We start from the raw sequence: 13,558 nt of genomic DNA, 5'->3' as shown, positions 1-13,558 counted from the left end.
ATTTACCGTGAAGCTAAGGCATCTGCGGCTTTGTGCTTTCCAAGTCCTGGCACGAGCCCCTGTGCTGTGTTTCCTTGCCATTGAGGTCTGTGAAATCCATGGAAGTACAGCAAGTCCTCACTTAATGGCATCAATAGGTTCTTGGAAACTGCGACCTTAAGTGAAACACCCTCTAATGAAACCGGTTTTCCCATAGGCTAATAGATAAAAACAAGAATTAAGTTCCCATGGCATATATCTGGTCAGAAGAACAGCATCAAACTTTTAAATAAAGACCAAAACACTTCTAATATTAAACACTGAAATAAATGTGAGCTATACATGCATTTAAGAAATATGAATAAAACAGGCCTGGCGCGGTGGCTCACGCCCCCCAGCACTTTGGGAGGCCAAGGCGGGTGGGTCACGAGGTCAGGAGATCGAGATCACCCTGGCTAACACGGTGAAACCCCGTCTCCACGAAAAACACAAAAATTAGCCAGGCGTAGTGGTGGGTCCCTGTAGTCCCAGCTACTTGGGAGGCTGAGGGGCTGAGGCAGAATGGCGTGAACCTGGGAGGGGGAGCTTGCAGTGAGCCGAGATCGCACCACTGCACTCCAGCCTGGGTGACAGAGCGAGACTCTGTTTCAAAAAAAAAAAAAAGAATAAAACAAGTGAAATAATTATTTACCTTATTATTCCAGCTCTGGGTTGCAGGTGGCTGAAGCTGGTCCCTGGAGGGTAGGGCACACGGTGGGAACCAGCACTGGACAGGAGGCCATCCCATGGCAGGGCAACTCACAACCCCCAACACTCACTTGATCTGGGACCATGTAGTTGCCAGTTAACCCAGTGTGCACAGCTTTGGGATGTGGTGGGGAAGCAGCGTGTTCGAAGAAGACCCATGCAGACGCAGGGAGATGTGCAACTCCACATAGGCAGTGGTGAGACCCGGCCAGAAATCCATTTTTTTCTCTCGAAGTGATATGAAAACAAGGTTGAATGAAATGGTGTTATTTGAGGACCATTCGGTGTTGAAACTGCACATTGGTTAAGACTGCCGTTTCTTTCCTTTCTGACTTCCCCAAATGTGAGGAGGCCTGGAACAGCTGTGGGCAGTTTGCAGGGGTCATCTAAGGGAATATTAACCTGGAAATTTCATTTCGTTTGGGTTTCGCAGGATATATTCGTGTGTTTCACATCACTTCCATGCTGAGTTCTTGTCAGTTCATCCTGGTGTAGGAATAATGTCCAGGGAATACTTTCATCGCCCACTGGGTTGACCCGACCTGATTGGAGACATGAAGCTGGAGGACCAGAGGTGGTATGGTGATAAGAATGTGTCCTATGCCAACTGGCCCAGATGTGCCAGTGGAAGAGAAACAAGGCTTAAAACATGCAGGGCCAGAGGCCAATCCACAGAACATTCTGCCAGTCATCAAGCACGTACAGTGGTAAGCAGAGCACTCAGTTCTCATCAGCATCTGATTGATGCAGAAGTTCTTTCCTGTCAAGAATCTACTCAATAATGCAACAAATATAATTAGAAATGAATCATATGAAATAGATTTTATCAACATTTCTCTATTTATAGGGCGTAAACCTGTAGCAGTTCTATAAAAGTGAGTAAATCTATGTGTGAAATCATGTATTTTATGAATCTGATTATTATTAACAAGAAATTGTATGCCAGATGTAGTGTTCATGCCTGGCATAAACTTTGGTGTTCATCCCACTGACATGAACTTTGGGAGGCCAAGGTGGGAGGATTGCTTGAGGCCAGGAGTTTGAGACCAACCTGGACAATATAGCAAGACCCTGTTTCTACAAAAAACAAACAAACAAAAAATTAAAAAGAAAGAGTAACAAGGATGGGCATGCTGGCTCACACCTGTAATCCCAGCACTTTGGGAAGCTGAAGTGGGCAGATCACCTGAGGTCAGGAGTTCGAGACCAGCCTGACCAACATGGCGAATCCCTGTCTCTACTAAAAATACAAAAATTAGCCGAGTGTGGTGGCACGCCTGTAGTCCTAGCTACTCGGGAGACTGAGGCAGGAGAATAGCTTGAACCTGGGATGCGGAGGCTGCAGTGAGCTGAGATCACACCACGGCACTCCAGCCTGGGCGAGACTGCATCTCAAAAATGAAAAGTAATAAAAAATAAATTTTAATAATCCCTGCTAGGGAAAATATTAGCTTGTCTTTTTATTCTCTACATATAAAAAACATTATGAAATTGTTGTCACGGAAAAAGGCTATAAAGTCTACACAGTCAAAAAATATGTAGAAAACAAATATTGTAGAGATGGTCAGGCAAGTCATTAAGAAACATTATGAGATTTGTTATGTTTAACATATCTATCATCTTTTAAAATTTGTAGTTTATTGAGACTTTTTTCTCATTTGATATAAATATAATCACAGCCGGTTTCATATTAATATTTTAATATCTTTTCTTAAATATTTTACTCCCCTCACCTGCCTCCACCAAGTAGGTAGGCGTCAGGCCCCACAAAACCAGGACCTGTCCCTGAGTAAATAACTCTGTACTTCTGAAACTCATTTCCAGAGTGACTTCCTGCCTTTCCTGTCCTCCCACCCCTTCCAATAAAGTTGTGTTTCTCCTTGCTTTTTTCATTATTCTCACTTAGCAAGATAATCTCTTATTGAATCCCAGCCAACTTGTGTTCCCGTGTATTAAATTCTTGTAAAATCAGCAGAGTGGTTTTTGCGATGCCTGGCAGGCAAAATGCTTGTAAGCATATTATATTGGGTCTAATTAAAAGCTCAAATACAACCAATTGTTCACTCCATTCTTTATTAGGGGAGAGAAGTCTTTAAAAGAAATTAGCCAGATGACGCCTGTCTCATTTCAAATACTCAATTCAGCATTTTGCTCTACCATTTTATTTTTAATAACAAGGAAGTTCTGACTGGTAAGGTTGAACGCTTTTGCTTATTAAAAAAATACAACAGATAGCCGGGTGCGGTGGCTCAAGCCTGTAATCCCAGCACTTTGGGAGGCCGAGGTGGGCAGATCATGAGGTCAGGAGATCGAGACCATCCTGGCTAACACAGTGAAGCCCTGTCTCTACTAAATATACAAAAAATTAGCCGGGCGTGGTGGTGGGCGCCTGTAGTCCCAGCTACTCAGGAGGCTGAGGCAGGAGAATGGCGTGAACCTGGGAGGTGGAGTTTGCAGTGAGCAGAGATCGCGCCACTGCACTCCAGCCTGGGCGACAGAGCAAGACTCCGTCTCAAAAAACAAAACAAAACAAAACAAAAAAAACAGATCTAGGCTGGGTTGCACAGTGTGGCATGGATTTTCACAGTAGTGTAGAAAAGCAACTAACATAACTATATCACTAGCACGTGATGGTACTAGATAGATATTTTACAAATGTTTTCTGGTCTAAACTGTTTTTTCTGCTGAGAACTGAGTTACTCATGGATAGACTAATGATGACCTTACTCTCTGAGCTGAGGTGTGAGTCGCTCTTATTTTCTTTTTTCCCTTCTTTCTTAGTCCTTTTTCCTATCCCCATGCACACCAGCTTTACTGTGTTTAAGCTGTGACCTTAAATATGCCTGTGTTCTTGTAAAACATGTAGCTTTGTACATATATGTGTTTCTAATTTATATGAGTGATGTTTGATATTAATACAATAGTCCCCTATTGTCTCTGGGGGATATGTTCCAAGACCTCCCATGAATTCCTGAAACCTCAGATAGTACCAACCCTATATATACTATGCTGTTTGCTTGTTTTTATGGTTTTTTTTTTTTTTTTTTTTTGATCTGATAGCCTAGAGGGCTACTAAATGAATAACGGTTGGGTAGTGTAGACAACATAGATAGGCTGAACAAAGGGATGATTCATGTCCCAGGTGGGACATAGCAGGGCGGTACGAGGTTTCATCATGCTGCTCAACATGGCATGCAATGTAAAACTTATGAATTGCTTATTTCTGGAATTTTCCATGGAATATTTTTGGGCCATGGTAACTGGAATTGTGGAAAGCACGAAACTGTGGATAAGGGGAAACTACTGTATTTTTTTCTAGTTTTCTTACTCAATGTTGTTTTTGAGGTCATTGATGTTGATTTACTTGTGTTCTTAGGACAGTCCTTGGATAGATATTGGAAACATCTTCTCCTACTCTGTTAGCTCCTGTTAACTTTTTCTGCTGAAATAAATTAATTTTGATATAGTCAGACCTATCAACATTTTGCTATGTGGTTTATACATTTTCAGCCTTGTGGATATCTCCCCCAATTTGGAGCTCACAATGATGAATGCCTACATTTTCTTCAGGTAGGTTTCAGTTTCTTTCTTTTCCACCAGACATTCATCTTTGCATAGGAGATAAAGGAGCAAATCCAGTTTTGTTTTTCCCTAAATAGTGATTCAATTCTTTTCACATCATTTCCTAAAGCGCTTCTGTTTTCCTCCATTAATGTTTGGCACCGCCTGTCTTACATCTCAAGAGCCCAGAGGTGCGAGGGTGCACAGTATTTCTCAGTTGTCTCCTCAGTCCTGTTGGTCTATTTGCCCCCATCTACTCTAGTAGATTACTCAAACAAAATCCCAGACACATGGAAACTGGATAAAATGCTACTAAGTAACTCCTGGGTTAACAAAATCATAAGACAAATAAAATGCTTAGGGCTGAGCAACAGCCCCACCTCAGGATTCTCACTATCCTATAAGACAAATCTATTTGAATCAGACAGAGGCACCTGATTTGGACAGTCACAATCCTGAGGGCCTAGAAGGAGAGAGCTAGAGGTCCTTTTCTACAAAGAAAAAGCATTTCTTCCTTTCTACAGAGAGCTCTTCTCACCAGCTCATCCACACCTATGCAGTGAGCAAAATGGTTCACTCTGTGTGACTGTTCTGCCTGCGCGAGTGACAAAATTCAGGGCGCCAAATTAAAGCAGAGCTTAGAAAGACATTTATAACTTGATATGGTTTGGCTCTGTGTCCCCACCCAAATCTCACCTTGAATTGTCATAATCCCCACATGTCAAGAGCAGGGCCAGGTGGAGATAATTAAATCATGGAGAAGGTTTCCCCCATACTGTTCTCATGATAGTGAATGAGTCTCACGAGATCTGATGGTTTTATACACGGGAGTTCCCCTGCACCAGGTCTCTTGCCTGCTTCCATGTAATACTTGACTTTACTCCTCATTCGTCTTCTGCCATGGTAAAGCCTCCCCAGCCATGTGAAACTGTGAGTCCATTAAACCTCTTTTTCTTTATAAATTACCTAGTCTCAGGTATGTCCTTATTAGCAGTGTGAGAACAGATTCATACAGTAAATTTACATACATTTCTTTAAAAAACCTCATGAACCGGGTATTGTTTGAAAAATAAATAAATAAAAAACCAAGGAAGATTGAGAACAAATGAGTTAGGAATTATCTCCACAAATTAAAATATATAACAACAATGCAAACTCAAACAAGAAGGAAGAAAATAGAATTTAATGGAATAGATACCAACAAACTAACACAAAGCACTTCAGGATATTAATTAAAAAAACATATTTGGCTGTGTGAAAAAAATTAGGAAAATAGACTTCTGGCAAAACTGATCAAGAAAAGAAGGAAGACACAAATACACAAAATATATAATAAAGAGGAAAACAGTTATAGACCTAGAGATTAAAATAATTGTAAAATGCTATTATGACTGTTTTCTTTTCTTTTTTTTTTTTGAGGCAGAGTCTTGCTCTGTCGCCCGGACTGGAGTGCAGTGGCCGGATCTCAGCTCACTGCAAGCTCCGCCTCCCGGGTTTACGCCATTCTCCTGCCTCAGTCTCCCGAGTAGCTGGGACTACAGGTGCCCGCCACCTCGCCCAGCTAGTTTTTGTATTTTTAGTAGAGACGGGGTTTCACCGTGTTAGCCAAGATGGTCTCGATCTCCTGACCTCGTGATCCGCCCGTCTCGGCCTCCCAAAGTGCTGGGATTACAGGCTTGAGCCACCGCGCCCGGCCGAAATGCTATTATGACTGTTTTCTAATAAATATAACTTAGATGAACCAGATACATTTGTGGAAAAATATAAAGGGCAACAATTGGTGGAAGAATAAATAGAATATTTCAATAGAGTAAAGATTATTTTAAAAGCCTCAAAGGGTAAGCAAGAACCCCCTCTGCCCAGATTTTGGCCCAGGCAGTTTTTCAGAGAAATCTTACCAAACTTTCAAGGAAGAATATCTGCCTTTTATAAGATGTTTCAGAAAAATAAAAGAGTGAAAGTTGTCCAACTCAGTTGAAACGGTCTATATAAATAGACAATGGCCAGGGTACGTATGAAAACAGAACTCTGCACCACAATCTGCAGCAACTAGCCTAGGAAGCTAACCTGTTACCTATTGTAACCAACCTAGAAAACCAGCCTGCAATCTACAAATTAGACTTGGAGGAAGTCAGACCACTATCTCTAGCAAACAGTCTAGGAAGCAAACAATAAGCCCTGTAACAATCAGTCCAAAATAGCCAGGACTTGATTAATAATTGACAGCATCCCTAATTTTTTTTTTTTTTTTTTTTTTGAGACAGAGTCTCGCTCTGTTGCCAAGGCTGGAGTGCAATGGCACGATCTTGGCTCACTGGAACCTACACCTCTCAGGTTCAAGCGATTCTCCTGCCTCAGCCTCCCAAGTAGCTGGGATTACAGGCACCCACCATCATGCCTGGCTAATTTTTGTATTTTTGTAGAGATGGGGTTTCACCATGCTGGCCAGGCTGGTCTTGAACTGACCTCAGGTGATCTGCCCGCTTTGGCCTCCCAAAGTGCTGGGATTACAGGTGTGAGCCACTGCGCCCAGCCAACATCCCTGATTTTTATTCCTGCTTTCCACCTAGGTCCAACCAGATAAAGCCAAATATGCACCCTAACCAATCACATAGGATACCCTGCTTTGAGTTAACCTGCTTCCCCAGGCTAACAGCCTCCAACAAGGGTTTACCTGTAGCCTTCCCTTTTTCTGCTCTGAAGCTTTCTCCCTCTTTTCCCTGCCTTTGAATCTCTGTCAAAATGCAAATGCTGGTGGCCGACTCCCTTACTAGCAAGCTCTGAATTAATTGCCTTTGTCTGTTCTCATCTGGTTGGTCTTCATTCGTTTGCACACAGTTTATGAAGTTAATGAAACCTTGATCAGGTAATTACAAGCTCATTTCAGTTATTCCCATGGATATAAAATCCTAAATAAAACATCAACTAGCCAAATTTTACATTTTATTAAAACTACGTATTTATATATTCTGTGTATAAGCAAGCTTTATACAAGAAATGCAAGGATGGTTCTACATTAAAAAAATCTATCACTGTCATTTATCATATTAATGGTCTAAGGGAGAAAAATCCTAAATGTATCTAAATAGATGTAGAAAGAGTGTTTGTTAAAGTTCAGTACCTATTTACATGAAAACACTCAGAAAACTAGAAAAGGAAAGGAGCCAGTTTTACCCAAGTAGAGGTTATATGACAAAAATCATATAACAGAAATCATGCTTCTTGGAGCCATTTTAGACACACTTCCATGAAGACCACTATAAGACAAGGATGCCAGATGGTCACTACTAATGCTTAACATGGTGCTGCATAATTTAGCAGATACCATAAGAAATGAGAAAAGCATAAAAGATATGAAGATTGGGGGCGTTGGGGGAAAATTAAATAGTTATTACTGGAGTTATTACAGGTGTTAAAAACAGTAACAGCAAACCAATAGCATCATCAGGCAAAATAATAGAATTAATTAGACAGCTCAGCCTATTTGCGAGATACAAGATAATATTATAAAACCAATAATGTTCCTCTATACGAGAAACTAGAAAATATAATAGAAATCAAGAAGGAAGGGCAGACTTACTCTACATATTTGTGGGACCTGGGGCAAGAATACAAGGAAAAAACACCATTATGTATTTAAATATCTACAATTAGAAATCAAAGCTATTTAAAATAAATTATAAATTTATTTACACATTTGTACATTTAATAATAATATCTATCAGCAAGCTCACCGTTTGCTTGTCTCACTATACCGACATCTGAGAGGAGACAGGGGGCTGTTTCTTTCTGCCTCTGTGCCAGTGGGCACATGTTTAGGTCAGGTTCCCTGGAAATACATTCTGAAACAGAGATTTGCATGCAGGTGGTTTAAAGGGGGGAAAAACATCTGCAATAAAGAAGTCTTGCATGAAAGTGAGGGGAACAGGATTGGGAAGAGGGAGAAGCTAAGAAGTTTTGTTTAATTTTTGGCAAAAATAAAATATTAAATGTTTTGATACAAATAAAACCACTTACAGTTCTAGTATTTAGTATTTATCTAGTTGTAGATGTAAAAATTCAATACCATGCTTCATACAAGTTATGTCTGACCTCTCATTTTTTTTTATTTGTCTAGTTTTCAACAACTTGATTATGATATATCTGGTTAGGGGTTTCTTTGAGTTTAATCTTTTGGGGGTTTGCTGACCTTGAATCTGTAGTTTTTTTGATCTTTCAACAAATGTGGGGAATTTTCAGACATGATTTCTTCAAAATTTTTTTAGCCCTGCACTTTCTTCTCTCCCTTTGGAATTCTGAATGTTAGATCTTTTGTTATTGTGCTACGGGTACCTAGCCTGTGTTCATATTTTTTTCAGTCTGTTTTTCTCTCTGTTGTTCAGATTGGATAATTTGCATTGATCTATCTTTATAATACTCTTTCCTCTGTAACATCCATTCTGTTATTAAGCCCGTCCAGTGGGTTTTTTATTTTGAATATTATACTTTTTGGTTCTAAAATCTCCTTTTGATTCTTTTTTGTGTCTTGTATTTCTTGCTCAGATTTTCTAGTTTTCCATTTGTTCCAGGAGTGTTCATAATTGCTTTTAGGAGAATTTTTATAACAGTTACTTTAAAACCCTTTTCAGATAATTCCAATGTTTCCGTCCTTTGAGTGGTGGTGTCTGCTGATTTCTTTTCTCATGCAAGGTAAGATTTTCCTGGTTCTCACTATGCTGAGTAATTTTGGATTATGTCTTAGAAACTCTGTGTGTACTGTTATGAGACTCTGGTTCCTGTTTAAATCTTCTATTTTAGCTGGCCATCCACCCATTTAGATTTAGAGCACACATCCTGGCCCACTTTTGTGGGCTGTGGTTTGAATGTTAACTTAATTTTTGAAGCTTTGTAGTACAATTCTGGTCAGCCACACTGTGCACAGAGGCCAGTTTGAAACATGGTGATATTCCACGCTGTAGTTCAATTCTCAAAGCTTCTTCTGTGTTCATTCTGGTCAGTTTGATGCTTGGGCTACCCAGAGATGAGCCAGGGACTTCAGACGTGGTTTTTTTTTTGTTTTTGTTTTTTTTTTTTTTGAGGCGGAGTCTCGCTCTGTCGCCCGGACTGGAGTGCAGTGGCCGGATCTCAGCTCACTGCAAGCTCCGCCTCCCGGGTTTACGCCATTCTCCTGCCTCAGCCTCCCGAGTAGCTGGGACTACAGGCGCCCGCCACCTCGCCCGGCTAGTTTTTGTATTTTTAGTAGAGACGGGGTTTCACTGTGTTAGCCAGGATGGTCTCGATCTCCTGACCTCGTGATCCGCCCGTCTCGGCCTCCCAAAGTGCTGGGATTACAGGCTTGAGCCACCGCGCCCGGCCCAGACGTGGTTTTAAAATATCTTTTCCTTCTGCTCCCTGCTCTCTATAATCCTCTCCCTCACTCTACAATTGAAAGCCAATGCGGTGGCTTATGTGCAGTAATCCCAGCACTTTGGGAGGCCAAGGCAGGTGGATCGCTTAAGCCCAGAAGTTTGAGGCCAGCCTGGGCAACACAGCAAGACCCTTCATCTCTAATTTAAAAAAATGTTTTTAAAAAAAACACATCTTGGGTAAGTTACCTGGGTTCTCTGAGCTTCAGTGTCATCTGTAAAACAGAAATAATAATACCTAGCTCAGAGGTGGGCACGGTGGCTCATGCCTGTAATCCCAGTACTTTGGGAGGCCGAGGTGGGTGGATCACTAGGTCAGGAGTTCAAGGCCAGCCTGGCCAATATGGTGAAACTCCGTCTCTACTAAAAATACAAAAATTAGCTGGGCATGGTGGCGGGTACCTGTAGTCCCAGCTACTTGGGAGACTGAGGCAGAAGAATCGCTTGAACCCTGGAGGCGGAAGTTGCTGTGAGCCGAGATTGTGCCACTGCCCTCCAGCCTGGGTGACAGGGCGAGACTCCATCTAAAAAAAAAACAAAACAAAACAAACCACTGTTATACTCCAGGTAAACACCATAAGAAGTGCAGCACCCCCCTCACCCATTGCCCAAAAGACCAGGAAGAGAATGGCTCTGTAGGCTAGACCCCAATCATCTAACTGTTATAGTCAGCCAGGTGCAGTGGCTCATCCCAGAATCTCAGCACTTTGGGAGGCAATTAGCAGAAGGAATAATGTGGAATGAATCCATTCATTAATATTGTGGCTGGAACCCTTTTCCAGATACCCATTTTCTTAGGGCTTTGATTAATCCTACCATGTCTTTAAATATAGTGTTCTGACAGTTCTACCATAGGAATTTCTTTGTTGTGGTCTTTGCAGCATCTGTGCTCTTGCTTATAATGTATGTTTCTTTATGAGTTTTGTTAGCTTGGCTTGTGAACTTAAATCAAAGTAGAGCTTTCTCTGTGAAAACTGTCTGTGTCATGGGTTAAGTATGTTCTTCCAGAAGTGTTTTGTGTTTGCTTATGTTCAACTATTTACGTAGAAGGTCTCAGTTTTAACTCTCCATCTCATTCAAAGCCAGGACTTATCATCTGTCCCTCTATGACTGCTAAATCCAATCCCTTGCACAGAACAACAACAGAAACCTTAAGTATAAATCTGATTAAATATGTCCATAACCTGTATACAAAACCTATAAAACACTGATGAAAGAAATCAAAGACTCAAATAAATGGAGTAATAGAGCACGTTTTTACATTGAAAAATTCATTTGTTCTATAAATTCAGTGTAATCCCAAGCAAAATCCCAGCAGGCTTTTGTTTTGAAAGACTGATAAACTGGTCCTTAAATTTAAATGGAAGCCCAAAGGAGCTAGAACAACCAAAATAATTTTTAAAAAGAATAACAAAGTTAGCAAATTCATACTAATTTGAAGACTTGTTGTAAAGCTACTGTAATTAAAATAGTGTGGTCTTGGTGAAAAGATAGACACATAGATTAATGAAACACAACAGAGAACCCAGAAACTGACCCACACATATATGGTTAGTTGATTTTTTGACAAATATGCAAAATCAATTTAATGGAGAAAGAATAGTATTTTCAATAAATGGTGATGGGACAATTGGACATATATATGAACCTTAACTCATAAATTATATCTATGGGCAAAGATTAAGCCCAAATAGATCATAGATGTACGTGTAAAGCCTAAAACCATAAGGAATCTAGAAGGAGAAAAGAGGAGAAAATGTATGTGGCCTTGGGTTAAGGAAAGATTTCTTAGATAGAACACAAAAATTATGATTCATAAAAGAAAAAAATGATAAATTAAACTTTATCAAAATTAAAAATGTCTTCTATTGAAAAACCACTGTTAAGAAAAGGAAAAGACAAACCACAGATTGGGAGAAAATATTAGCAAAACATGACGCATATCTAGAATGTACAGAGACTTCTCAGAATGTAATAATAAGAAAACAAACAACCCAATACAAAATGTGCAAAAGATTTTAAGAGATTCTCCACTGAAGAAGATATAAGGCTGGCAAATAAGCACATGAAAAGATGCTCATCATAAGTCATGAAGGAAATGCAAATTAAAACCACAATGAGATACTGCCCCACCTATTTGGTTGGATAAAACAAAACAAAGCACTTGACAATACCAAGTGTGGGTGAGGTTGTAGAATAGCTTGGAACTCTCATACATTGCTGGTGGAAATGCAAAATGGCATAGCTGCTCTGGAAAAGAGCAGGGCAATTTGTTAAAGAGCTAAATCTTTACTTAGCACACAATCTCGCAATCCCACTCAAGTATTTACCCAAGAGCAAGGAACACAAAACCCAAAAATTGAACAAAAAGGTTAATAATACCTGTACATGAATATTTATGGTGGCTTTATTCATAATTGCCTCAAATTGAAGATAATCCAGACATTCTTTCACTGGTAAATGTATAAGCATATTGTTGTATATCCTTATTCAATAATTAAAAGGAACAAGTTACTGATACATGTAACCACATAGTTGACTCTCAAATACGTAATGTGAAACAATAGACACCAGACTCAAAAAGGTGACACACATATGTAAGAGGTGAGTACAGGGAAATAAAATAGGCCTGGAGGACGGGGTGAATATAAAGGAGGCCGAGGGAATTTTAGGAGGGATGGAATTGTTCTATGCCTTCATTATAATGATATGACTGAATGTGCATTAAAAAGAATGACTTTTATCTAAGTGATACAATTCACCTGACATTAAAAAAAAATAAATCGAGGCCAGCCACAGTGGCTCACACCTGTAATCCCAGCACTTTGGGAGGCCAAGGCAGGTGGATTGCTTGAGTCCAGATGAAGTTCAAGGCCAGCCTGAGCAACATGGCGAAACCCCATCTCTACAAAATATACAAAAATTAGCTGGGCATGGTGGCACATGGCTGTAGTCCTAGCTACTCAGGAGGCTAAGGTGGGAAGATCGTTTGAGCCCAGGAGGCAGAGGTTGCAGTGAGCTGAGATGACACCACTGCCCCCCAGCCTGGGCAACAGAGTGAGATGGTGTCTCCAAAAAAAAAAAAAGTATATATATATATATATATATGTATATACACACATATACATATACATATGTAGATACATATTCATATACATATAAGTATATATGTGTGTATATATACATATATATGTATGAGATGCCCAGATAATTTTTGTATATTTTGTAGAGACAGGGTTTCACCATGTTGCTCAGGCTGGTCTTAAACTTCTAGACTCAAGCAATCCACCTGCCTTAGCCTCCCAAAGTGCTGGGATTACAGGTGTAATCCCATACATATATGTATATATACATATATACAAATAAATGTATTTCTGTATCTCAAACCTCTTATTTATAGAAACCAGTAAATTTCCCCCTTCCTTTACCCATTGGGGATTTCTGGCTTTGCATGTACTGAAGAATTAGCAGTATTTTTCTAGTGAAGGGGTGGATGAATGGGGCCTGGGAGGGAGGGAGAGGGTAACCCAGCAGATGACTCAGTATGGTAAAAGTATGAAAAAAAAAATTCCACCCATGGCACACCTGGTTTGAATTTTGAGAGGAAGCATGAAATGGCCTGAGGGCCACCCAGGCCAGAGACCCATATAATGGTTAAGACAGCAGGCTTTGGGTATAGGTGGCCTGAATCTGAAGCTGGTTCTTCTGCTTCTTATCTTTGTGACCTTGGGTAAATTACTTAATCTGTCTGTGCCCCAATTTCCATCTGTAGAAAGAAAATGATAATAGTTACATGCTTTACAGTGTTGAGAATTAAACTATTTAATGCCTGCAAATTGCTTAGAATAGTGCAAGGTACCTAGTAA

The sequence above is a fragment of the Trachypithecus francoisi genome, unplaced genomic scaffold, assembly GCF_009764315.1.
Source record: "Trachypithecus francoisi isolate TF-2019V2 unplaced genomic scaffold, Tfra_2.0 Lachesis_group1, whole genome shotgun sequence".
Classification (NCBI taxonomy): Eukaryota; Metazoa; Chordata; class Mammalia; order Primates; family Cercopithecidae; genus Trachypithecus; species Trachypithecus francoisi.
The sequence above is the reverse complement of the archived record's forward strand: the minus strand, read 5'-3'. Positions refer to the sequence as shown.